The sequence below is a fragment of the Pseudophryne corroboree genome, chromosome 4 (assembly GCF_028390025.1).
Source record: "Pseudophryne corroboree isolate aPseCor3 chromosome 4, aPseCor3.hap2, whole genome shotgun sequence".
NCBI lineage: Eukaryota > Metazoa > Chordata > Amphibia > Anura > Myobatrachidae > Pseudophryne > Pseudophryne corroboree.
In genome coordinates this window covers 850,528,330-850,553,835 of record NC_086447.1, presented here as the reverse complement: position 1 = coordinate 850,553,835, position 25,506 = coordinate 850,528,330, and the positions used below count along the sequence as shown (strand labels likewise).

Below are 25,506 nucleotides of genomic sequence, written 5' to 3'. Positions count from 1 at the left end.
ACTCAAGCCGTCCTGGAAACATATATTTTCAGGGCCCTGACTATGTCCAACAACTTGGAGTCCTCCAAGTCACTAGTAGCCGCAGGTACCACAATAGGTTGGTTCAGATGAAACGCTGAAACCACCTTAGGGAGAAAATGAGGACGAGTCCTCAATTCCGCCCTGTCTGAATGGAAGATCAGATAAGGGCTTTTACAGGATAAAGCCGCCAATTCTGACACGCGCCTGGCCGAGGCCAGGGCCAACAGCATGACCACTTTCCATGTGAGATATTTTAACTCCACAGATTCAAGTGGTTCAAACCATTGTGACTTTAGGAACCCCAGAAACAACATAGAGATCCCAAGGTGCCACTGGAGGCACAAAAGGAGGCTGTATATGCAGTACCCCTTTTACAAACGTCTGAACTTCAGGAACTGAAGCTAGTTCTTTCTGGAAGAAAATTGACAGGGCCGAAATTTGAACCTTAATGGACCCCAATTTTAGGCCCATAGACACTCCTGTTTGCAGGAAATGCAGGAATCGACCTAGTTGAAATTCCTCCATCGGGGCCTTACTGGCCTCGCACCACGCAACATATTTTCGCCTAATGCGGTGATAATGCTTTGCGGTTACATCCTTCCTGGCTTTGATCAGGGTAGGGATGACTTCATCCGGAATGCCTTTTTCCTTCAGGATCCGGCGTTCAACCGCCCTGCCGTCAAACGCAGCCGCGGTAAGTCTTGGAATAGGTAGGGTCCTTGATGGAGCAGGTCCCTTCTTAGAGGTAGAGGCCACGGGTCCTCCGTGAGCATCTCTTGAAGTTCCGGGTACCAAGTCCTTCTTGGCCAATCCGGAGCCACGAGTATAGTTCTTACTCCCCTCCGTCTTATAATTCTCAATACTTTTGGTAAGAGAGGAAGAGGAGGGAACACATACACTGACTGGTACACCCACGGTGTTACCAGAGCGTCCACAGCTATTGCCTGAGGGTCCCTTGTCCTGGTGCAATACCTGTCCAATTTTTTGTTTAGGCGGGACGCCATCATGTCCACCTTTGGTTTTTCCCAACGGTTTACAATCATGTGGAAGACTTCTGCTGAGGAAGTCTGTTTCCCAGTTGTCCACTCCCGGAATGAACACTGCTGACAATGCTATCACATGATTTTCCGCCCAGCGAAAAATCCTTGCAGCTTCTGCCATTGCCCTCCTGCTTCTTGTGCCGCCCTGTCTGTCTACGTGGGCGACTGCCGTGATGTTGTCCGACTGGATCAGCACCGGCTGACCTTGAAGCAGAGGTCTTGCTTGGCTTAGGGCACTGTAAATGGCCCTTAGCTCCAAGATATTTATGTGAAGTGATGTCTCCAGGCTTGACCACAAGCCCTGGAAATTTCTTCCCTGTGTGACTGCTCCCCAGCCTCGCAGGCTGGCATCCGTGGTCACCAGGACCCAGTCCTGAATGCCGAATCTGCGCCCTCTAGAAGATGAGCACTCTGCAACCACCACAGGAGAGACACCCTTGTCTTTGGTGACAGGGTTATCCGCTGATGCATCTGAAGATGCGATCCGGACCACTTTTCCAGCAGGTCCCACTGGAAAGTTCTTGCGTGGAATCTGCCGAATGGAATTGCTTCGTAGGAAGCCACCATTTTTCCCAGGACCCTTGTGCACTGCTGCACTGACACTTGGCCTGGTTTTAGGAGGTTTCTGACTAGTTCGGATAACTCCCTGGCTTTCTCCTCCTGGAGAAACACCTTTTTCTGGACTGTGTCCAGGATCATCCTTAGGAATAGAAGACGTGTCGTCGGGATCAGCTGCGATTTTGGAATATTAAGAATCCAACCGTGCTGCCGCAACACTACTTGAGATAGTGCTACCCCGACTACCAACCGTTCCCTGGATCTTGCCCTTATCCGGAGATCGTCCAAGTAAGGGATAATTAAAACTCCCTTCCTTCGAAGGAGTATCATCATTTCGGCCATTACTTTGGTAAAGACCCGGGGTGCCGTGGACAAACCAAACGGCAGCGTCTGAAACTGATAGTGACAGTTCTCTACCACAAACCTGAGGTACCCTTGGTGAGAAGGGTAAATTGGGACATGGAGATAAGCATCCTTGATGTCCAGAGACACCATATAATTCCCTTCTTCCAGGTTTGCCATCACCGCTCTGAGTGACTCCATCTTGAATTTGAACCTTTGTATGTAAGTGTTCAAGGATTTCAGATTTAAATTAGGTCTCACCGAGCCGTCCGGCTTCGGTACCACAAACAGCGTGGAATAATACCCCTTTCCCTGTTGTAGGAGGGGTACCTTGATTATCACCTGCTGGGAATACAGCTTGTGAATGGCTTCCCATACCGCCTCCCTGTCGGAGGGAGACGTCGGTAAAGCAGACTTTAGGAAAACGGCGAAGGGGAGACGTCTCGAATTCCAATTTGTACCCCTGAGATACCACCTGAAGGATCCAGGGGTCCACCTGTGAGTGAGCCCACTGCATGCTGAAATTTTTGAGACGGGCCCCCACCGTGCCTGAGTCCGCTTGTAAAGCCCCAGCGTCATGCTGAGGACTTGGCAGAAAACGGGAGAGGGCTTCTGTTCCTGGGAACTGGCTGTTTGCTGCAGCCTTTTTCCTCTCCCTCTGCCACGGGGCAGAAATGAGGAGCCTTTTGCCCGCTTGCCCTTATGGGGCCAAAAGGACTGCGCCTGATAATACGGCGTCTTCTTATGTTGAGAGGCTACCTGGGGTAAAAATGTGGATTTCCCAGCCGTTGCCGTGGCCACCAGGTCTGTTAGACCTACCCCAAATAACTCCTCCCTTTTATAAGGCGATACTTCCATATGCCTTTTGGAATCAGCCTCACCTGACCACTGTCTTGTCCATAACCCTCTTCTGGCAGAAATGGACAGCGCACTTACTCTTGATGCCAGTCGGCAAATATCCCTCTGTGCATCACGCATATATGGAAATGCATCTTTTAAATGCTCTATAGTCAGTAATATACTGTCCCTATCTAGGGTATCAATATTGTCAGTCAGGGAATCCGACCAAGCCACCCCAGCACTGCACATCCAGGCTGAGGCGATTGCTGGTCGCAGTATCACACCCGTGTGAGTGTATATACATTTTAGGATATTTTACTGCTTTCTGTCAGCAGGTTCCTTAAGGGCGGCCGTATCCGGGGACGGTAGTGCCACCTGTTTAGACAAGCGTGTGAGCGCTTTATTCACCCTAGGGGGTGTATCCCAACGTGCCCTATCCTCTGGCGGGAAGGGGTATGATGCTAATAACTTTTTTAGGAATTAACAGTTTTTATCGGGGGAAACCCACGCATCATCACACACTTCATTTAATTCCTCAGATGCAGGAAAAACTACAGGCAGTTTTTTCTCACCCAACATAATACCCTTTTTAGTGGTACTGGTATTATCAGAAATGTGTAAAAACATTTTCCATAGCCTCAATCATGTAACGTGTGGCCCTACTGGAAGTCACATTCGTCTCTTAATCGTCGACACTGGAGTCAGTATCCGTGTCGGCGTCTGTATCTGCCATCTGCGGTAACGGGCGTTTTAGAGCCCCTGATGGCTTTTGAGACACCTGGACAGGCACAGGCTGAGTCGCCGGCTGTCTCATGTCATCAATCTTTTGTAAAGAGCTGACACTGTCACATAATTCCTTCCATAAGCTCATCCACTCAGGTGTCGACTCCCTAGGGGGTGACATCTCTGTTACAGGCAATTGCTCCGCCTCCACCTCATTTTCCTCCTCATACATGTCGACACAACGTACCGACACACAGCACACACACAGGGAATGCTCTGATAGAGGACAGGACCCCACTAGCCCTTTGGGGAGACAGAGGGAGAGTATGCCAGCACACACCAGAGCGCTATATATATATATACAGGGATAACCTTATATAAGTGTTTTTCCCCTTATAGCTGCTGTATTGTTATACTGCACCTAATTAGTGCCCCCCTCTCTTTTTTAACACCTTTCTGTAGTGTAGTCACTGCAGGGGAGAGCCAGGGAGCTTCCCTCCAACGGAGCTGTGAGAGAAAATGGCGCCAGTGTGCTGAGGAGATAGGCTCCGCCCCCTTCTCGGCGGCCTTTTCTCCCGTTTTTCTGTGGAATCTGGCAGGGGTTAAAATTCATCCATATAGCCCTGGGGGCTATATGTGATGTATTTTCGCCAGCCAAGGTGTTTTTATTGCTGCTCAGGGCGCCCCCCCCTAGCGCCCTGCACCCTCAGTGACCGAAGTGTGAAGTGTGCTGAGGAGCAATGGCGCACAGCTGCAGTGCTGTGCGCTACCTTGGTGAAGACAGGATGTCTTCTGCCGCCGATTTTCCGGACCTCTTCTTGCTTCTGGCTCTGTAAGGGGGCCGGCGGCGCGGCTCTGGGACCGGACTCCGAGGCTGGGCCTGTGTTCGGTCCCTCTGGAGCTAATGGTGTCCAGTAGCCTAAGAAGCCCAATCCACTCTGCACGCAGGTGAGTTCGCTTCTTCTCCCCTTAGTCCCTCGATGCAGTGAGCCTGTTGCCAGCAGGTCTCACTGAAAATAAAAAACCTAAAACTAAACTTTCACTAAGAAGCTCAGGAGAGCCCTTAGTGTGCACCCTTCTCGGCCGGGCACAAAAATCTAACTGAGGCTTGGAGGAGGGTCATAGGGGGAGGAGCCAGTGCACACCAGGTAGTCCTAAAGCTTTACTTTTGTGCCCAGTCTCCTGCGGAGCCGCTATTCCCCTTGGTCCTTACGGAGTTCCCAGCATCCACTAGGACGTCAGAGAAACACCATTAGCATCTCAGGCAAAAGAGAGTCTTTAAAAAGCTTATAATAAGAGATGGTACAGACCATCGGGACCCGGACTCTTCCCAGAAGGAGCCTCCTTAACAGCTTGTTCCAATTCCGGGAGAGAGAAAGGGGAGTCTAGCCAGGCGCCATCGTCCTCCGATATTCTAGGGAGCCCCGCGTCACAGAGGTACCCCTCCACCAAATCCCGGGTAGTCAATGACCCTGGGGGTCTAGATTCCTGAAGATTATATAATTTAGTATAATAAGAGTGGAATGCCTCAGCAATGTCCTTTATGAGGGTGCTTTCTGTATCGACTGGATAAATAGAGAGGCCCTCTGCGCGCGGAGCACTCTAGCCAGAAGCTTCCCTGGTTTGTTACCCCATTGAAAAAAGCGATTTCTACAAAGCCTATAATCCCTCTTGATGTCCGCAAACAACAAGGTACTGAGAGCTGCTCTCGTCTCGGTCAAAGCAGTCAGCACCGGTGGAGATGGGCCTGCCTTGTGTATTGTCTCTAAGTCCCTCAGCCGCTGAAGTAAAGCGTTTTTTTCCCCCCAGCCTTTCTTTTTTCAGCATGGAACCTAGCTGGATAAGCTTCCCCTGCAGAACACACTTGTGAGCTTCCCACGCCGTGACTCGGGAGACATCTGATGTCTCATTTGTTATAAAATAATTCTCCATTGTCTCGAGTAGCTGGGGTTGGAACCTCGTGTCTATTAAAATTTGTTCGTTCAACCGCCAAGTACATTGTTTGGAGTGTGGATAGGACGTCTCCAGAGTCAGGGAGATAGGAGCATGATCCGACCAGGTAATTAATCCAATATGCAGTGAACGTACAGCTGGTCTCGTCACCGGTGAACCATCCAGATGAACACGGTTGTTTAATTCTGCTGAAGGATGCTGTACCAGTCTGGATATGCAACAGTGTAAAAAGACTGGAGCAGCAGATTCTCCGGCCGCTGGTGGAAAAATCCGTATTAATTGCGGCTACGGTCCACTCGATGCATGCGGCTCACAGGGTGTCAGGAGAATATAGCAGTCCAAATGAGGTCCTTCAAAGGAGTACCTTAACGCGTTTCTCGGCCCACAACGCTGGCCGTTTCATCAGAAGGAAACGGCCAGCGTTGTGGGCCGAGAAACGCGTTAAGGTACTCCTTTGAAGGACCTCATTTGGACTGCTATATTCTCCTGACACCCTGTGAGCCGCATGCATCGAGTGGACCGTAGCCGCAATTAATACGGATTTTTCCACCAGCGGCCGGAGAATCTGCTGCTCCAGTCTTTTTACACTGTTGCATATCCAGACTGGTACAGCATCCTTCAGCAGAATTAAACAACCGTGTTCATCTGGATGGTTCACCGGTGACGAGACCAGCTGTACGTTCACTGCACAGAGCCGCTGCAAACCCGGCTCAGTACAGCGCCTTTGACGGAGAGGCTTCTACATCAGGTGATATACCACAAAGTGAATTTGACCATCACTATCCATTTGCCACATAATACTACAGCACGGTTGTCCGCAAGTCCAGTACTGGGACACTCTCTACCAATGAGATTCTATTGTGTATAAGGAGGACAGTGACTTATAACAGAGGCACTTTTTATCAGTCTCCTTTTTATAATCATTGCAGCTCGTGGACGCACGGCTGATTTTCATGAAGCATTAATGCAGCCCTAACTAGGGTTTATTAAAGGTTTTTTATTCATATTTGTTCAGGAGATATGGCAGTCTCGTTTACATTTATATAATATCAATTGTTTATTCTTAGGCTAGTTCATGTATTGCATTTTTATGTGGATGACATATTAATATTTTAAATAAAACAATATATTGGATTCATTCTGCGCTCCCACTCTTTCTTTTTTTTTCACACTTACTTTGATCCATTGTTGGGGCAGCCCGCCCACAACTGGTGAGCAGCCGTCTGAATCCAACCACATATAGTGTGTGTATTGTAGAGCGCCAATCTTTTGTATATAATTAATCCAATACCAGTTTCCCTAACTAGATGCAGAAATCTGTGGGGCAAGAGAAGATAGTCTAACCTGGAGTAGGTGTCGTGCGGCCTCGAATAGAACGTGTAGTCCCTATCCCCGGGGTGCTGGAGCCTCCAGATGTCAACCAGCTGGTGGTCGTGGAGAGAGCGACGCACTCTACGGGGCGATGCTAGGGAGGGCCTAGCCAGTGTCCCAGAGATGTCCACCTCCGGATGGAGAGTCCAGTTAAGATCACCTCCAATAACTGGAATACCTTCAACCAAAGGGGCAATACGATTAAGAGCCTTCACTAGGAAACTAGGCTGTGATTGATTGGGGATTAAATTAATAAACGTATGCAGCTGATCAAACAGTTTTCATTTTACCAGGAGTGTTCTGCCCTTCTCTAGAGATATAGGCGTCATTTCTTGAAAAGGTAAGCGTTTGGACAGCAAAATAGCAACACCCAAAGATTTACCTTTGCCGTTATTGTTATAAAAGGAGTGTGGGTAGTTACGATCTTTTTTTGTGTAAAAGTACTTTGTGCGTGCGCACTGCGGCCCATACGCATGCGCAAAAACGCAGATTTTTAGCCTGAACGCCGCGCTGCGACCGAAAGGAGCTAGCGATCAACTCGGAATGACCAGCTATAAGCGACAGCAAACCAACACACAACCTGAACATGCTTGTAGGAAGAAGAGCACAGGGAGGGCTTCCAGTATCCCCTATGGACTCCGAGAAAAGGATTTATCGGTAAGTACCAAAATCCAATTTTCTCTTACATCCATAGGGGATACTGGAGTGCAGTGTACTGTGGGGACGTCCCAAAGCTCCCATTATGGGCGGGAGTGTGACGGAGCGCAGCTGTTGTGAAGGAACTTGCTTGGAAACTGGGCAGCCTATTCTAGGGTGCAGCATCCAGAATGAAGAGGGAGACGACTCCGCAATAACGGCCATACCCTCTATGGAAATGTGAAGAATCCACACCATATTTAGTGTCTACGAGACTGACAAGGCATCTGTAAGAACAGGCACCACAAGAGTGAATGGATGAGAAAACCTTTGGAAGGAAAACCTGGCGAGGTCCAAGGTCCGCCCCGTCGGCATGAAAAGGAGACATGAAGGCGTGTACTACAGTGACCCCCAAATCCAATAAGCGCCCCGCAGATGCCAAAACCAGAAGAATAACTGTCTTCCAGGAGAGAGAAAAAACATTCAAACCCAAAGTGCGGCGGGAGAATGTATGGAGGCTAGAGGTGTAGAACCCCCTGTAGGAACGTCTATCCAGCCCTGCCTGCAGGAATTGGAAGAACTCCCCACCAAACCAAAACAGGCGGAGGATACAGGCACTGTTCCATTAGAAGACAAACTGCGTCCAATCCTATAGTAGTGCCTGGAAGTGACCTCCATCCTGTCACTGATCGCCTACCCAGGGGTAAAACCCCAGACCTATGTCGCCAGAATAGGAACCACATGTATGGCGGTCCCTGTTGCCAGTAGCTGGTACTACCCTGTGAACAGCTAGGTTGTTAAACGCAGCCCTAGAAGACCGGATAACGAAAGGGACCCACTGAAGCAGGTCCTCTCAAGGCGGTAAAGGATAGGGGAGGCTGAACCGCAGGCTGTACCACAAAAATGAAGCCCTGAGGATTGCCAGAACTCTCCTCCTATTTAGACACTTGAACACACGTGGAAGAAGAGAAAAACGTCAAAAATTCCCTAAAAGGTCGAGGGAGGCGGTAAAGTATCCACTGCCAATGTCTCTGGGATGCTTGTCCTGGAGCAGTATCTGAAGTTTCTTGATGATCAGAGATCAAGCTTTTGGCCATCCTTGCCTTAAAACCACCTTTTGGAACCCCGAGGGTGGAGACGCTACTCCCCTGGGTGTAACTTTTTTTTTTTTTAAAGAAAGTAGCCTTCTAGTTGTCAACTCACGAAATGAGGATGACCGAAATAGGAGCGGCATACCTCTCTGTCCAGTAGAGTATCCTGGCTTCCAGTCTCATAGCCACTCGACCTCTCGTAACTGGACGGTGAGTGACGTATGCCATGGTCGTGCCATTGCTGGACTGAACCTGAACAGGCCGACCCTATAGCCAGGGAAACGTCTGGCCTAGTGTGGTGAAGATCCTTTCAACTTCAACATGGTTATTGTAGAGTGTGGTGTTTGACCTGGCCCAGTGACCTTGGAACTGAGAGCTCTGTGTTACTGCTGCCAAGTTCTGGAGACTTGTATCCGTGGGCAGAAGCACCCAGTGATTGTTGACTGAGCGATCCTCTATCTTAAATGGTGACAGCAACCACCACTGCAGGGACAGTGGTGTTTGAGGAACTAGGCGCTTATATAATGCATGTGCAGGTGTGAACCCAACTAGTCAGAGCGGAGATGCTACGAGGATGGCTGCGAGTTAAATCTGCCATACTAAATGGCCACAAAGGATGCGATCATCTTGGGTAGGAGACGGACGCCAAGATGAATGGAGACCTGACGTGTCTGTAGAACTAGCTGCACCATAGCTAAAACAGTCTGGGCCATATTGAGGGACAGGGTACCCTTTCCTAGTATTATTCGCAAAATTTGCAGTCTCTGTGTTGTGAGTGAGAGTAATCTTGTGAAAAGAGTTCCCTGGAAGGTGGCTTTAATGAGCAGCTCGTCCAGGTATGGAACAATGTGATCCCCAGAGCATTGAGTTGAAAATCATCTCCTCCATTAACCCCGTGAAGACCTTCGGGCTGGTGAGAGGCCAAAAGTAAGTGCTTAGAACTGATATTTAGGCAAGCGTAGGAATGCCTGATGTGTAGGTCAGATCAGGAAGTAGAGATATGCGTCCTTGATATCAAAAAGATACCAAGGACATAAAGGAGTACAAAATAAAAGACTTTATAAACTGCAACACCCAATCTGTTATTTATATATTGGAATGTGACTGTGGAAAACAATATGTTGGGAAAACCAAGAGACCACTTAAGATGAGGATACAAGAACACGTTCGTAATATTAAGAACAAGGTGGAAAATCACGTGGTGTCTAAACAGTTTAATGTAGCACACAATTCCAACCCTGATGCACTGACTTTTAAAGCTACTGACCTGGTAAAATTGGGAGAGAGAGGAGGCGACCTAGCCAACAAACTTTCACGCCGTGAAATGTTTTGGATTTTCCAATTACGGACCCTACATCCTATGGGGTTCAATTAGAAATATGAAATCGCCCCTTTTTTGTGAAAAACGTACCTCCCGAAGGATTTCTGATTTATCCAAACCCATAGTTCCCCTCCCCCCATTCCTAATCCCTGTACTCCCTAGCCCATCTCACCCCATACTCCCCGCCACTATATATTTGATATAATAGTTCACTTTATTCTAATTAACTCTGTACCTACTGTAAATTCACTGTATTTTTGTCACATGTACGATATTAAACTGCTACAGTCAAACCACACTGGAAAATGCAGAATCCCGTCCGATCTTGGAAGCGAAGCAGTGTTGGGCATGATCAGTACCAGAAGGGAGACCACCTGGGAAGATCAGGTACTGTAATCCAGACTGAAAATACCTAGTGCCTTTACAATTGTGTCAATAGATTCTACTTAATATATTCACAAAAGTAGTAACTAAATAACTACAGTCTAATATACTTCTTTATTATTAATCACTGATCAGTAGCATTTAAATGACACTTTCAGTACTTTATATTATAATTACATCTTTAATTATATTTGTAGCACAGGCACTTTAATTCAGCACAGCACTGTACATTCACCTGTAAATATATTTAATGCACTAGTATCATATATAATTGTTATGTTTAAATCATTAATAGTAATCCTGTTCCCTGCTTGAGATCGCTAAGTATGCACTTTAGATATTAAGAATTACATGTCTTTCTATTATTTACACTTTTTTCTGTTCATTTCCATGGAAACCGGTTGATAAAAAATGAAGACTTTCCTGCACCCTGGTCTCCACCAAAATGGGCGCCGCATTGAATTTAACACACATGACTAAGAAAATGGGCGCCGCAATGTATGACACAGCGACATCAATGTCCGGGCTCTATGAACGTCTACCTCCGGAGATGACAGCTGGCGCGGAAGTACTGGGCATGCGCACAGAGGGCACCAGTGAACTGGAAGTGTGGCGGAAATACCGCTCTTTTCATCCTAATACTAATTTTTGTCTTTTATAAGTATTTGGAACATTTTTTTTTTTTCAATAAATGTTCAACTGAAAATACAGGAAAACTCAATCCGACAGATATAAGCAATAACAGTAAACATAGTTATTATGGCCAGTTGTATATAAGCTCAGTGACCAAGTCAATACCTTTAATTCGAGGTCAAATCCGGCCTCTCTAGGTTAAAGCTGTCTGGGCATAACGTTTCTAAACACTAAGACAGATAAAGAAGAGAAGGACAGAAAAGAGTACAGGGTGGAAAAAAAAGAGATCCAAGAAAGGGGAGGGGAAAGACAGTGTGGGCTGTCCAGGTCCGGTCAGATCAGGAAGCCGACCTAGCAACATCTCTCCTCAGTTAACAATAATATGACAGTTAGGAATCGGAAGTAGAAGGCAACGTGAAGGGCCCAAGTTAGAGCAGCAATGTCGGGTAAGCTTGTGAGGACTTAAATTCTAACCAAGGGGACCAGGTAGTCGTGAATCTCCGATCGGTCTCTGGTGTCACCCGCAGCTCCTCCATAGTCATATACCAGTCTACTCTGGCGACCCACTCCCTCATGGTAGGGGGTTCAATAGATCGCCAGCGAACCGTAACAACCGCTTTGGCTGCACTATTAAGAAACTTTAGTAATGAGGTGTTAGTATGGGCAAATCTGCTGGCTCGGATGGGATCCAGGGTAAAATCCTTAGGAAATGTAGTAATCAATTGGCTGGGATTTTTACGGTCATTTTTAATATTTCTTTACATGTTTGTAGAATACCAAACTGTTTTAAGGTCACAGAAATTATTCCTATACCTAAAAAGGGAACGCCCAAATGTCTTGATGATTATCGACCTATCGCGTTAACATCATTAGTTATGAAATGTTTTGAGCGATTGATGGTAAAACATATCAAATCTCATTTTCCTCAAAATTTTGATCCTTTTCAATTTGCTTATCGGCAGAATCGGTCCACGGAAGATGCAGCGTTGACGGTTTTACATCAGGCTTTGACCCATTTGGATAAGAAAGGGACTTGCGTGAGAATCTTATTTGTGGATTTTAGTTCTGAGTTTAATACTATTGTTCCGGCATCCTTGGTTCTTAAGCTTTTTAATTTGGGCTTAAATGGTTTTATGTGTAATTGGATTTTAGATTTTTTGACTGATAGGCCACAATTTGTTAGGCTAGGTAAATCTGTGTCTAGTGAGGTCCGTATAGGTACGGGAGTTCCGCAAGGGTGTGTTTTGAGCCCGTTATTATATTCCTTGTTTACATATGATTGTTCTTCAGTCTCAGATTCTGTTAAAGTGGTGAAATTTGCAGACGACCTAGCAGTTGTAGGTTTGATAAGTGGAAATGATGAGACATTTTATAGACTTGAAATTTTACGCTTACAGGAATGGAGTAAAGTAAATAGTTTGATTTTAAATACATCAAACACGAAGGAAATGGTTGTTGATTTTAGACGTGGCAGCAATAGACCATTACTTCCTGTATTTTTGGATGGTAGGCCAATTGAGGAGGTGGATTCATTTAAATTTTTGGGTATGTATATTGCAAATGATTTAACTTGGTCCTTAAATTGTAATTTTTTGATTAAGAAGGCGCAGCAGCGCCTTTTTTTCTTAAGGAGACTCAGGGCGGTCTGCTTGAGTACGAGCACTTTCGTCAAGTTTTATCAAAGTATTATTGAGAGCGTTTTGACATACGGGATTATAGTATGGTTTGGGAACTGCACTGTAGCCGAACGTATTGCCCTGGAACGTGTGGTCAAAACTGCTAGTAAGATTATTGGGGTACCTTTGCCTTGTTTGAAGGACTCTTATGGGAAAAGAGTGCTAAGGAAAGCTAGGTGTATTCTGGCTGATGAAAGTCACATAAATTGTATGGTTTTTGATAGATTGCCATCTTTAAAACGTTTTAGGAGTATCCGTGCTCACACTAATCGTATGTCGTACAGTTTTTTTCCAACAGCCGTTCGGATGTTAAATGATCACTAGGCCTAGTGTTAAATCAGTGTTAGACTTTGTATAACTAGAGCATGGTTTTTTATTGTTTATTCTCTTCACACGAATTGTTCCTATCTGTATTTCATTGACATCACGTTGCTGTCTTGTTAATGACAAATAATAAGAATTTACTTACCGATAATTCTATTTCTCGTAGTCCGTAGTGGATGCTGGGACTCCGTAAGGACCATGGGGAATAGCGGCTCCGCAGGAGACAGGGCACAAAAGTAAAGCTTTAGGATCAGGTGGTGTGCACTGGCTCCTCCCCCTATGACCCTCCTCCAAGCCTCAGTTAGGATACTGTGCCCGGACGAGCGTACATAATAAGGAAGGATTTTGAATCCCGGGTAAGACTCATACCAGCCACACCAATCACACCATACAACTTGTGATCTGAACCCAGTTAACAGTATGATAAAACGTAGGAGCCTCTGAAAGATGGCTCACAACAATAAACAACCCGATGTTATTGTAACAATAACTATATACAAGTATTGCAGACAATCCGCACTTGGGATGGGCGCCCAGCATCCACTACGGACTACGAGAAATAGAATTATCGGTAAGTAAATTCTTATTTTCTCTGACGTCCTAAGTGGATGCTGGGACTCCGTAAGGATTATACCAAAGCTCCCAAACGGGCGGGAGAGTGCGGATGACTCTGCAGCACCGAATGAGAGAACTCCAGGTCCTCCTCAGCCAGGGTATCAAATTTGTAGAATTTAGCAAACGTGTTTGCCCCTGACCAAGTAGCTGCTCGGCAAAGTTGTAAAGCCGAGACCCCTCGGGCAGCCGCCCAAGATGAGCCCACTTTCCTTGTGGAATGGGCTTTAACAGATTTTGGCTGTGGCAGGCCTGCCACAGAGTGTGCAAGCTGAATTGTACTACAAATACAACGAGCAATCGTCTGCTTAGAAGCAGGAGCACCCAGCTTGTTGGGTGCATACAGGATGAACAGCGAGTCAGATTTTCTGACTCCAGCCGTCCTGGAAACATATATTTTCCGGCCTTGACAACGTCTAGCAACTTGGAGTCCTCCAAGTCCCTAGTAGCCGCAGGCACCACAATAGGTTGGTTCAGGTGGACGCTGAAACCACCTTAGGGAGAAACTGAGGACGAGTCCTCAATTCCGCCCTGTCCGAATGGAAAATCAGATAAGGGCTTTTACAGGATAAAGCCGCCAATTCTGACACGCGCCTGGCCCAGGCCAGAGCCAACAGCATGACCACTTTTCCTGTGAGATATTTTAACTCCATAGATTTAAGTGGGTCAAACCAATGTGACTTTTGGGACCCAAAAACTACATTGAGATCCCAAGGTGCCACTGAAGGCACCAAAGGAGACTGTATATGCAGTACCCCTTTTACAAACGTCTGAACTTCAGGGACTGAAGCTAGTTCTTTTTGTGAGAAAATTGACAGAGCCGAAATATGAACCTTAATGGACCCCAATTTCAGGCCCATAGACACTCCTGTTTGCAGGAAATGTAGGAATCGTCGAATTTCCTGACTAGCTCGGATAACTCCCTGGCTTTCTCCTCCGGGAGAAACACCTTCTTTCTGGACTGTGTCCAGGATCATCCCTAGGAACAGAAGACAAGTCGTCGGAACCAGCTGCGATTTTGGAATATTGAGAATCCAATCGTGCTGCCGCAACACTACCTGAGATAGTGCTACACTGACCTCCAACTGTTCCCTGGATCTTACCCTTATCAGGGAATCGTCCAAGTAAAGAATAACTAAAATTCCCTTCCTTCGAAGGAATATCATCATTTCGGTCCTTACTTTAGTAAAGACCCGGGGTGCCGTGGACCATCCCTACGGCAGCGTCTGAACTGATAGTGACAGTTCTGTACCATAACCTGAGGTACCCTTGGTGAGAAGGGTAAATTTTTTGACATGAAGGTAAGCATCCTTGATGTCCCGAGACATCATGTAGTCCCCTTCTTCCAGGTTCGCAATCACTGCTCTGAGTGACTCAATCTTGAATTTGAACCTCTGTATTCAAAGATTTTAGATTTAGAATCGGTCTCACCGAGCCGTCTGGCTTCGGTACCACAATAGTGTGGAATAATACCCCGTTTCCTTTTGCAGGAGGGGTACCTTGATTATCACCTGCTGGGAATACAGCTTGTGAATGGCTTCCAAAACTGCCTCCCTGTCAGAGGGAGACGTCGGTAAAACCGACTTTTGGAAAAGGCGAGGGGGAGACGTCTCGAATTCCAATTTGTACCCCTGAAATATTACCTGAAGGATCCAGGGGTCTACTTGCGAGTGAGCCCACTGCGCACTGAAATTCATTGAGAACGGGCCCTCATCGTGCCTGAGCTTGTAAAGCCCTAGCATCATACTGAGGGCTTGGCAGAGGCGGGAAAGGGTTTCTGTTCCTGGGAACTGGCTCATCTCTGTAGCCTTTTTCCTCTCCCTCTGTCACGAGCAGAAAAGAGGAACCTTTTGTCCGCTTGCCAACAAAGGACTGCGCCTGATAATACCGCGTCTTATTTTGAGAGGCGACCTGGGGTACAAACGTGGATATCCCAGCTGTTGCCGTGGCCACCAGGTCTGAAAGACCGACCCCAAATGCCTTTTTTAAGGCAATACTTCCAAATGCCATTTGGAATCCGCCTCACCTGACCACTTTACTGGTAGAATTGGACTACGCACTTATACTTGATGCCAGTCGGCAATATTCCGCTGTGCATCTCGCATATATTTTAAATGCTCTATAGGCAATAATATACTGTCCTTATCTAGGATATCAATATTTCCAGTCAGGGAATCCGACCACGCCAACCCAGCACTGCACATCCAGGCTGAGGCGATTGCTGGTCGCAGTATAACACCAGTATGTGTGTAAATACATTTTAGGATACCCTCCTGCTTTCTATCAGCAGGATCCTTAAGGGCGGCCATCTCAGGAGAGGGTAGAGCCCTTGTTCTTACAAGCGTGTGAGCGCCTTATCCCCCCTAGGGGGTGTTTCCCAACGCACCCTAACCTCTGGCGGGAAAAGGTATACTGCCAATAACTTTTTAGAAATTATCAATTGTTATCGGGGGGAAACCCACGCATCATCACACACCTCATTTTATTTCTCAGATTCAGGAAAACTACAGGTAGTTTTTCCTCACCAAACATAATACCCCTTTTTGGTGGTACTCATATTATCAGAAATGTGTAAACATTTTCCCTTGCCTCAATCATGTAACGTGTGGCCCTATTGGAAATCACGGTTGTCTCTTCACCGTCGACACAGGAGTCAGTATCCGTGTCGGCGTCTGTATCTGCCATCTGAGGTAACGGGCGCTTTAGAGCCCCTGACGGCCTATGAGACGTTTGGACAGGCACAAGCTGAGTAGCCGGCTGTCTCATGTCAACCACTGTCTTTATACAGAGCTGACACTGTCACGTAATTTTCAACAGTACATCCACTCAGGTGTCGACCCCCTAGGGGGTGACATCACTATTACAGACAATCTGCTCCGTCTCCACATCATTTTTCTCCTCATACATGTCGACACAAACGTACCGACACACAGCACACACACAGGGAATGCTCTGATAGAGGACAGGACCCCACTAGCCCTTTGGGGAGACAGAGGGAGAGTTTGCCAGCACACACCAAAGCGCTATAAACTGTATAGGGACAACCTTATAATAAGTGTCTATCCCTTATAGCTGCTTATATATATTTTTAGCCAAATAAGTGCCCCCCCTCTCTGTTGTACCCTGTTTCTGTAGTGCAGTGCAGGGGAGAGTCTGGGAGCCTTCCTACCAGCGGAGCTGTGTGGGAAAATGGCGCCGTGTGCTGAGGAGATAGGCTCCGCCTCCTTCTCGGCGGGCTCTTCTCCCGCTTTTATCTGGAAAACTGGCAGGGGTTAAATACATCCATATAGCCCAGGGGCTATATGTGATGTATTTTTTTTTTTTTTGCCATAGGAGGTATTTACATTGCTGCCCAGGGCGCCCCCCCCCCAGCGCCCTGCACCCTCAGTGACCGCTGTGTGAAGTGTGCTGGGAGCAATGGCGCACAGCTGCAGTGCTGTGCGCTACCTTAATGAAGACAGGAACGTCTTCTGCCGCCGATTTCTGGACCTCTTCACTCTTCAGCATCTGTAAGGGGGCCGGCGGCGCGGCTCCGGGACCCATCCAGGCTGTACCTGTGATCGTCCCTCTGGAGCTAATGTCCAGTAGCCAAGAAGCCCAATCCACTCTGCACGCAGGTGAGTTCGCTTCTTCTCCCCTTAGTCCCTCGATGCAGTGAGCCTGTTGCCAGCAGGTCTCACTGAAAATAAAAAAACTATTTAAACTTTACTTCTAAGCAGCTCAGGAGAGCCACCTAGCCTGCACCCTTCTCGTTCGGGCACAAAAATCTAACTGGGGCTTGGAGGAGGGTCATAGGGGGAGGAGCCAGTGCACACCACCTGATCCTAAAGCTTTACTTTTGTGCCCTGTCTCCTGCGGAGCCGCTATTCCCCATGGTCCTTACGGAGTCCCAGCATCCACTTAGGACGTCAGAGAAAAAGTATATTATTATTATTATTTGTAGGTCGACAGGGGCCATGTAACACAGTTGAGAAGCCAGAAGGCAGGCTCAGAGGGGACCTCCGAACCGACGATCAATTTTGACGTTGCAATGACTTTATCCCAAAAGGGACGAAGTATGGAGCAATCCCACCAGATATGCATCGGGAACCCGTTTGAGTATTACATCTACAACACATGTCTGGTACATTAGGGAACATTTTAGCCAGTGTTTGGGGACATCTGTACCACCGAGATAAAACTTTGAAATGCGTTTCGAGAACCGAATAACTTGAGGAACTTACAAAGGTGGCTTGGAAACTCTTCTCCCAGTCCTCCTCTGACAAATCCGTCTGTATGTCATGGCCCCAGTCTCTGGCATATTTAGGGAGATCTGGGAATTGGTTCACAATCAAAAATCTATAACATTTTGAGAGGAAGTGCAGTGGACGGGATGGTTCTGAGCATAAATTCTCAAAAATCGTTAATGGTCTAGTCAGGCTCGGGCGGACATTAATCCCCAGGGCAAAGTGTTTCAACTGAAGGTACTTCCAAATCTCCGAAGGCGGGAGATTCCACTTAGATTGCATCAAGGGGAAGGGGATTATCTCTCCACGCTCCACCAGCTGGCCAACACGCGTCACCCCCACCAGTCTCCATGAATCAAATCCCTGGCCTGAGACCGCCGGCGGGAAATCTGGATTATAAAGCAGCGGGGTCAGAGGAGAGTATTTAGAGGAAATATACGGGAGAATCCTAAGTCTACTCCAGCGTGAAAGTGTAGGACCAATAGTAGGGTGATCTATGTGTGGCATCTTTGAGCACCAAGGGTAATAGGCAATAGGGGTGGGTAGCGCCGCTCCCTCGATATGGACCCACTGTTTTATGTCATGTGAGCGTGACCATTCCAAGATTCTATGGAGAACTATAGCTTCATAATACAGTGTGAAGTGCGGTAGCTGAAGGCCACCTTTATGTTTAGGGCGAAAAAGAATGGCATGTTGAAAGCGGGGCCGTTTGTCCCCCCATACAAAGTCCCTAACTAAATTATGTAGATCTCTGAACCAAGTTTTGGGAATGAAAACTGGGTGCGCCTGGAGGAGATAGAGGACTCTCGGTAAAACGTTCATTTTAATGACACTGAGCCTCCCCAACCAGGATAACCTCCTGTTGCCCCAGTCCCGGAACTCGGAGCGAAGTGAGATGAGTAATTTTTTGACATTTTCCTCAAAAAGGCGTGATAAATCTTTATGTAAAGTGACCCCAGGTATTTAAAGCTGGAGGGATGCCAGTGGAAGGGGAATGATTGTTTGAGGCCGTCGAGAGCCCGGGAGGGCATTGACACAGTCACTGCCACTGACTTAGAAAGGTTAATCTTAAAATTGGACAGGGAGCCATATCTATCAAGTTCGGACATCAGGTTGGGAACAGAAACCACCGGGTTCGATATAATAGCTAGCAGATCGTCCGCAAACAGCGCGAGTTTGTATTCTCTGCCCCCTACCGTGAGTATTGAGATGTTTGGATTTAGCCTAATGGAACCCGCTAAGGCCTCCATGCAAAGGACGAAGATAAGGGGCGAAAGAGGGCATCCTTGTCTAGTGCCATTCCTAATCAGAACTGGTGGGACAAGTCTCCATTAATTTTGATCCTTGCAGTAGGGAAGTTGTACAGTGCCAGGATGCGATTCAAGCTGACAGGTCCCAACCCCAAGTGACGCAGGACCCCCTCTATAAATACCCAATCAACTCGGTCGAATCCCTTCTCGGCATCAGTAGAGAGCACCACTATTGGGTTATGGCTATGTGAAGCTAAATGCATCAAGTCGATAATTTTGGTCGTATTATCACAGGCCTCCCTCCCAGGTATGAAACCCACCTGATCCGAGTGTATAATATTGGGGAGTAGCAGCTTCAATCTGTTTGCTATAAGTTTAGCAAACAGCTTGATGTCTGTGTTAAGGAGGGAGATCGGGCGGTAACTGGCACATTGAGCCGGGTCTTTCCCTTCCTTTGGTATAACTGTGATAAAAGCCTCTAATGACTGAGGGGAGAAACCACAATTATCAGAAACCTCGTTGAACGCCAGTAACATTTTAGGCAAGAGGGAATTTTTATAAAGCTTATAATAAGAGACGGTATAGCCATCAGGACCCGGACTCTTCCCGGAAGGAGCCTCCTTAAGGGCTTGTTCCAGTTCCGGAAGAGAAAAGGGGGAGTCTAACCAAGCGCTGTCGTCTTCTGATATTCTAGGGAGCCCTGCGTCACGGAGGTATCCCGCCACCAGATCCCGGGTAGCCGATAGTGATCCTGGGGTTCTAGGTTCCTGAAGATTATATAAGTTAGTGTAATAAGAGTGGAAAGCCTCAGCAATATCCTTGGTGAGGGTGCGGCGGGTCCTCGCCGCATCCTGTATCGACTGGATAAATAGAGTGGCTCTCTGCGCGCAGAGCGCTCTGGCCAGAAGCTTCCCCGGTTTGTTACCCCATTGATAAAAGCGATTTCTGCAAAGCCTATAATCTCTTTTGATGTCTAAAAACAACAGGGTGTTGAGAGCTGCTCTCGTCTCGTTGAGCGCGTTCAGCACCGGTGAGGATGGACCCGTCTTGTGCAGTGTCTCTAAATCCCTCAGCCACTGAAGTAAAACAGTCTTTTCCTCCAGTCTTTAATTTTTCAGCATGGAACCTAGCTGGATGAGTTTCCCCCGCATAACACACTTGTGTGCTTCCCACACCGTAACCCAGGAGACATCCGGCGTTTCGTTTGTTATAAAATAATTTTCCATCGTCTCAAGTATCTGGGGCTGAAACCTCGTATCCATTAAAAGTTGTTCGTTCAACCGCCAGGTACATTGCTTGGAGTATGGGTAAGACGTCTCCAGGGTCAGGGAGACAGGAGCATGATCCGACCAGGTAATCAAGCCTATGTCAGTTTCCTTAACTAGATGCAGAAATCTGTGGGGCAAGAGGAAGTAATCTAACCTAGAGTAGGTGTCGTGCGGTCTGGAGTAGAACGTGTAGTCCCTGTCCCCGGGGTGTTGGAGCCTCCAGGTGTCAACCAGCTGGTGGTCGTGGAGAGAACGGCGCACTCTACGGTGCGATGCTAGGGAGGATCTAGCCGGCGTCCCGGAGATATCCACCTCCGGCTGGAGGGTCCAATTAAGATCACCTCCAATAACTGGGATACCCGTAACCAAGGGGGCAATACGATTGAGAACCTTCACTAAGAAACTAGGTTGTGATTGATTGGGGACGTATATATTAATGAATGTGTAGAACTGATCAAACAGTTTACATTTCACCATGAGCGTTCTGCCCTCCTCTAAAGACACAGACGTAACTTCCCGAAAAGGCAAGCGTTTGGATAGCAACACCCAAAGACTTGCCCTTGCTGTTGTTGTTATAAAAGGAGTGTGGGTAATTACGGTCCCTGAGAACCGGGGCCGCTCCTACTTTGAAGTGCATTTCCTGTAAAAAGACAACATCGGCTCGGAATGCAAAGAGGTCCCTAAGCACCCTCGAGCGTTTCTCCGGGACATTAAGGCCCTTCACGTTAAGGGAGACCAGTTTTATTGTCGTCGCTTTGGGGTCAACCGCCATCATCTAGAATCAGGGAGAAATGCTGAGTCCGGCAAGGAGGGCAGAACGATTCTCGAAACAGAGGACCACACATCGGGGGGTGGGAGGAGAAAGAGAAAAAGAATGAAACAGAAGCAAAGAATGCATGAGGAGGGTAGGTCAAAGAACCTAGCCCAGGCAAAAATCAGCAAATTAAATCAGTAACTTAGAAAAAGAACACACTACCGCCTCTCGGGAGCTCAGACGCATTAGTCGCATCAGAGACCGAGAATACTCGGGCGGTGTAGGGGCAAACTGGGGGTCGGTGCCGGCCCCAGCCCCAACAAGTATAACAATATCACAATTAGAAGTATAACTAACAGTTCGATCACACAATTATAGAACATTTTAGAGAAACATCATATAACCAAAAACAAGTACCTCCAACCCTGTCAGGTCAGATGGGTACCCGCCGGGTCAAGTACGATCCCGATGCCTCGATCATATCTCCAAAGGGAGTATGAGCCATAGAGCAAAGAAATCCCGTGAATCGGCAAGAAACCCACCTAACCAAACAGGGGTTTGAAATTACTAAAGTAAGTGTCCCGAATCATGTAGAAACCCTCATGGCTATACTGACTATGTGAGGGAACGCTTTTCTCTAGGAGGCTTCGGGTTACGGTGTACAAGGTGCCAGTCGTTGTCAGGGTGAGAAAGTTCCGAGGGAACACCACATGTCAGGGACTCCTGCCAATCTGGGAGAGAGACCTGCGGTACACCTAGTTCTTGGCAGAAAAGAGGCAAGTCGGAGGGGTCCTTAAAGGAGTACAGTTTCCCATTTTGCGAGACCTGGAGTCCGAAAGTAAAGCCCCATCTATACTTAATCCCCAGCTTCCGGAGCTCCGCAGTGAGCGGGTGTAGAGCTCTTCGCTTTTGAAGGGTCGACCACGATAGGTCCTGAAAGATCTGGATTTTATGAGATGCAGTCTCTATCACATCCATGCGTCGGGTCTTGCGGAGGATCTCCTCCTTTTCTGCGTAGTAATGTAGGCGGCAGATGATATATCGGGGGCGGTCAGACGGTGTACCTCTGGGTCTCAAGGCTCGGTGGGCCCTATCGAACTCGATGGTTGAGGCAGGATCACGGCCCAGGAGTTCATTAAACACCGTCGTAAGGAAGCCAATAAGACAATCGAGAGCAATGTCCTCCGAGACCCCCCGGATCCTCAAATTGTTTCTCCTTCCGCGGTTATCTAAATCTTATGTTTGTATAATCAGCTATACCATTGTGGTGGCTCAGTGAATACTGGCACATGGTTGTCGTTATCTTCAGATGAGATGTATTTTAAGCCTCTGTTAGGCACCCGATAGGAGATGAATTTATTCATCCTTAAGGTTACTTTGTGACTTTTTTATATAAAGTTCTTTTAGTATTGATTTGGTCATACTTTTCATATAGTTACTCCTGATGAAGTAATGTAGACGAAATGCGTTGGATCTGTCAGTTATGAGCTGTTAATCCAGCTTTGTGAAAACACTTGTCCATATTAGCATGCATTGCTACGGGGCCGGGTGGAGTGAAGAAACTTAACTTTCCCCGCCACTCACTCCCCCGCAGCCGGGTCGCCCGTCGGGCACCTAGGCGACATATCGCCTAATGGCCCTCATTCCGAGTTGATCGCTCGCAAGGCGAATTTAGCAGAGTTGCTCACGCTAAGCCTACGCCTACTGGGAGTGTATCTTAGCTTCTTAAAATTGCGACCGATGTATTCGCAATATTGCGATTACAAACTACTTAGCAGTTTCAGAGTAGCTTCAGACTTACTCGGCATCTGCGATCAGTTCAGTGCTTGTCGTTCCTGGTTTGACGTCATAAACACACCCAGCGTTCGCCCAGACACTCCTCCGTTTCTCCGGCCACTCCTGCGTTTTTTCCGGAAACGGTAGCGTTTTTATCCACACGCCCCGAAAACGCCGTGTTTCCGCCCAGTAACACCCATTTCCTGTCAATCACACTACGATCGCCGGAGTGAAGAAAAAGCCGTGAGTAAAAATACTATCTTCATTGTAAAATTACTTGGCGCAGTCGCAGTGCGATTATTGCGCATGCGTACTAAGCGGAATTTCACTGCGATGCGATGAAAATTACCGAGCGAACGACTCGGAATGAGGGCCAATGTGTAGGGGGCATTATACACTGCTCACAATAGAGATCCTACTAATGCAGCATTTTCCCACCATTTTCTCACAGCAAAATTACACACACCCACACTAAAATAAAACAAGTTTCAAACACTAGTTTACCCAGATAGTTAACAGGAGAAGGTATGCAGATATATATCAGACACAGGGGGTAATTCAGACCTGATCGCTAGGCTGCGTTTTCGTTCAGCGGGCGATCAGGACTAAACTGCGCATGCACCTCAATGCGCAGGTGTGTCGCACGGGTACAAAGCCCGCTCAACGATGGGTTTGTGCAAAGGATCCATTCGCATGGGCTTTCGCAAGGAGATTGACAGGAAGAAGGCGTTTGTGGGTGGCAACTGACCGTTTTTTGGGAGTGGTTGGAAAAACGCAGGCGTGTCCATGCATTTGCAGGGAGGGTTCCTGACGTCAATTCCAGTCCCGGACAGGCTGAAGTGATCGCAGCGGCTGAGTAAGTCCTGGGCTGTGCAGAGACTGCACAAGATCTTTTGTACCGCTCTGCTATACATGCGTTCGCACACTTGCACAGCTAAAATACACTACCCCTGTAGGCGGCGACTATCTGCAAAAAACGCCTGCTAGCGATCAGGTCTGAATTAGGCCCACAGTTCTTATAACAACAGTGTATGAATGGTAAGGGGGGTACACATGGAGAGATCTGTTCTTTAAAATCTAAGCAGTCTGACTAGATTGCTTAGAAGCACGGATCTCTTTGTGTATGCCCCACAGCGATAGCGATGCGTGGCCCTGCGTGTCGCTAACGCCGGTGTTAGATTGTGCCTGCATGCAGGCACAATCTAGCACATCACTCATTTCACCTTCTGGGTGAATTGAGTGGCCCCCCGTTACCCCGCTCAGCACACATTGCGCTGTGCTGAGCGGGGGGAGAGATGTGTGCTGTGCGGTCACTGATAGATCGCTCAGCACACATCTCTGGACATGTGTACTGGCCTCTACAGGGGTGGTCTTCAGTTTGCCGGCTGTCGGGATCCCGGCACAGTATAAGTCCAAGACATCCCTGGAGGGAGAATAGATAGCGTGGCTACGCGCCACCGTGCCCGCAGCGAGCCCGCAAGGAGCTCATTTGCACTCGCCCAGCTGTCGATATGCCGGCGGTTGGGATTCCGGCGCCGGTATGCTGGTCGCCGGGAGCCCGGCCGCCGACATACCCTACTACACCCCTGTGCAGTATTAGCTAGACATAGTCATAAAAGCAGACAGAGCTCTTTGATAGTTGTGGGCTTTGTAGAGAGACGCCACAACACCTGCCCTTATAGCTAATACTATGAATAACAAGGCAGTGTTACTGTTAGTATATAATGTATGAGCTATAACAGTTATATATGACATGTTGCTATTACTCTCACTTGTCTCCCTGTAGTATGGGATCTGAGGTCTGCGCTGGCTTCCACTCTGTAACCTGCGTTGTAAAATGGCACCTCAGCTAGAGGACACCACCAGCTCCGTTAGCACTCAGCTCGTCTTTTAGTCAGCACGCCCTATTACTGGTGCCACGAGGGCGCGGTGTTAGTGGGGCCGAATCCACCTTTTTGTGAACAGCCTTAGGCTGTAACTTTGAGCTAACCGGGGACCCGGACCTATACTCACCACTGCCTATTCAGCTGCTGCTGGGTGGCGACGGGCTGCAGGGAGCTCCAGCTCAGTCCTCAAATGACTGGGTGTGAGTATATCCCGGGACCGGTGTCCCAGCAGCCAGGGACCCCCCCAGCAGCTCCCTCGTAGCAGGCAGGCAGTAGCCAACTGCCTATCTGTTGTAGAAATTTTCTAAAAGTGAAAGTAAAAGATTAATTCTCTGGAGCCCTCCAGAGTGTGACCGGCTCTGAGGGCATAAATTTCTAAACTGGTCTGATGGGGAGGGGCATAGAGGGGAGGAGCCAGCACACACACAGACTAAATAATTTATTGTGCACCGGCTCACGGACCCCATCTATACCCCCACAGTACACTGCACTCCAGTATCCCCTATGGATGTAAGAGAAATAATTAACTTTGTGTCTTTCAGACTTTTTCTCCATGGAACTCTGATGGCAAAGCACCAAATCTCTCACTCTCTTTCCTCCTCAGCACAGTCAACAGGGGCTTGCAACTAATATCCCTTTTCCAAAAGCTAAATTTACCTGTGTTTTTGCACGGGGGCGCGCATCAACGCGGGTTTTTAGTAAGTGGAAACAGCTCAACACGGGTTGAGTGACCCTGGAATCCAACCCGGGTAGCTACTTGGGTTGAACACGGTAACACGGTAACGACTCGGGTAACTGTGCAGTGGAAACGGTCATTACCC

At 47.7% G+C, this 25,506-nt stretch overlaps 1 protein-coding gene and 1 pseudogene across 1 annotated transcript in view; one reads left to right on the top strand and one right to left on the bottom strand.

The window, feature by feature from the left end:
- ASB3 (ankyrin repeat and SOCS box containing 3) overlaps nt 1-25,506 on the bottom strand; it is a 404,212-nt gene that overhangs the window by 49,503 nt on the left and 329,203 nt on the right. The window lies entirely within an intron of this gene.
- LOC134912782 (5S ribosomal RNA) lies at nt 10,177-10,295 on the top strand (annotated as a pseudogene).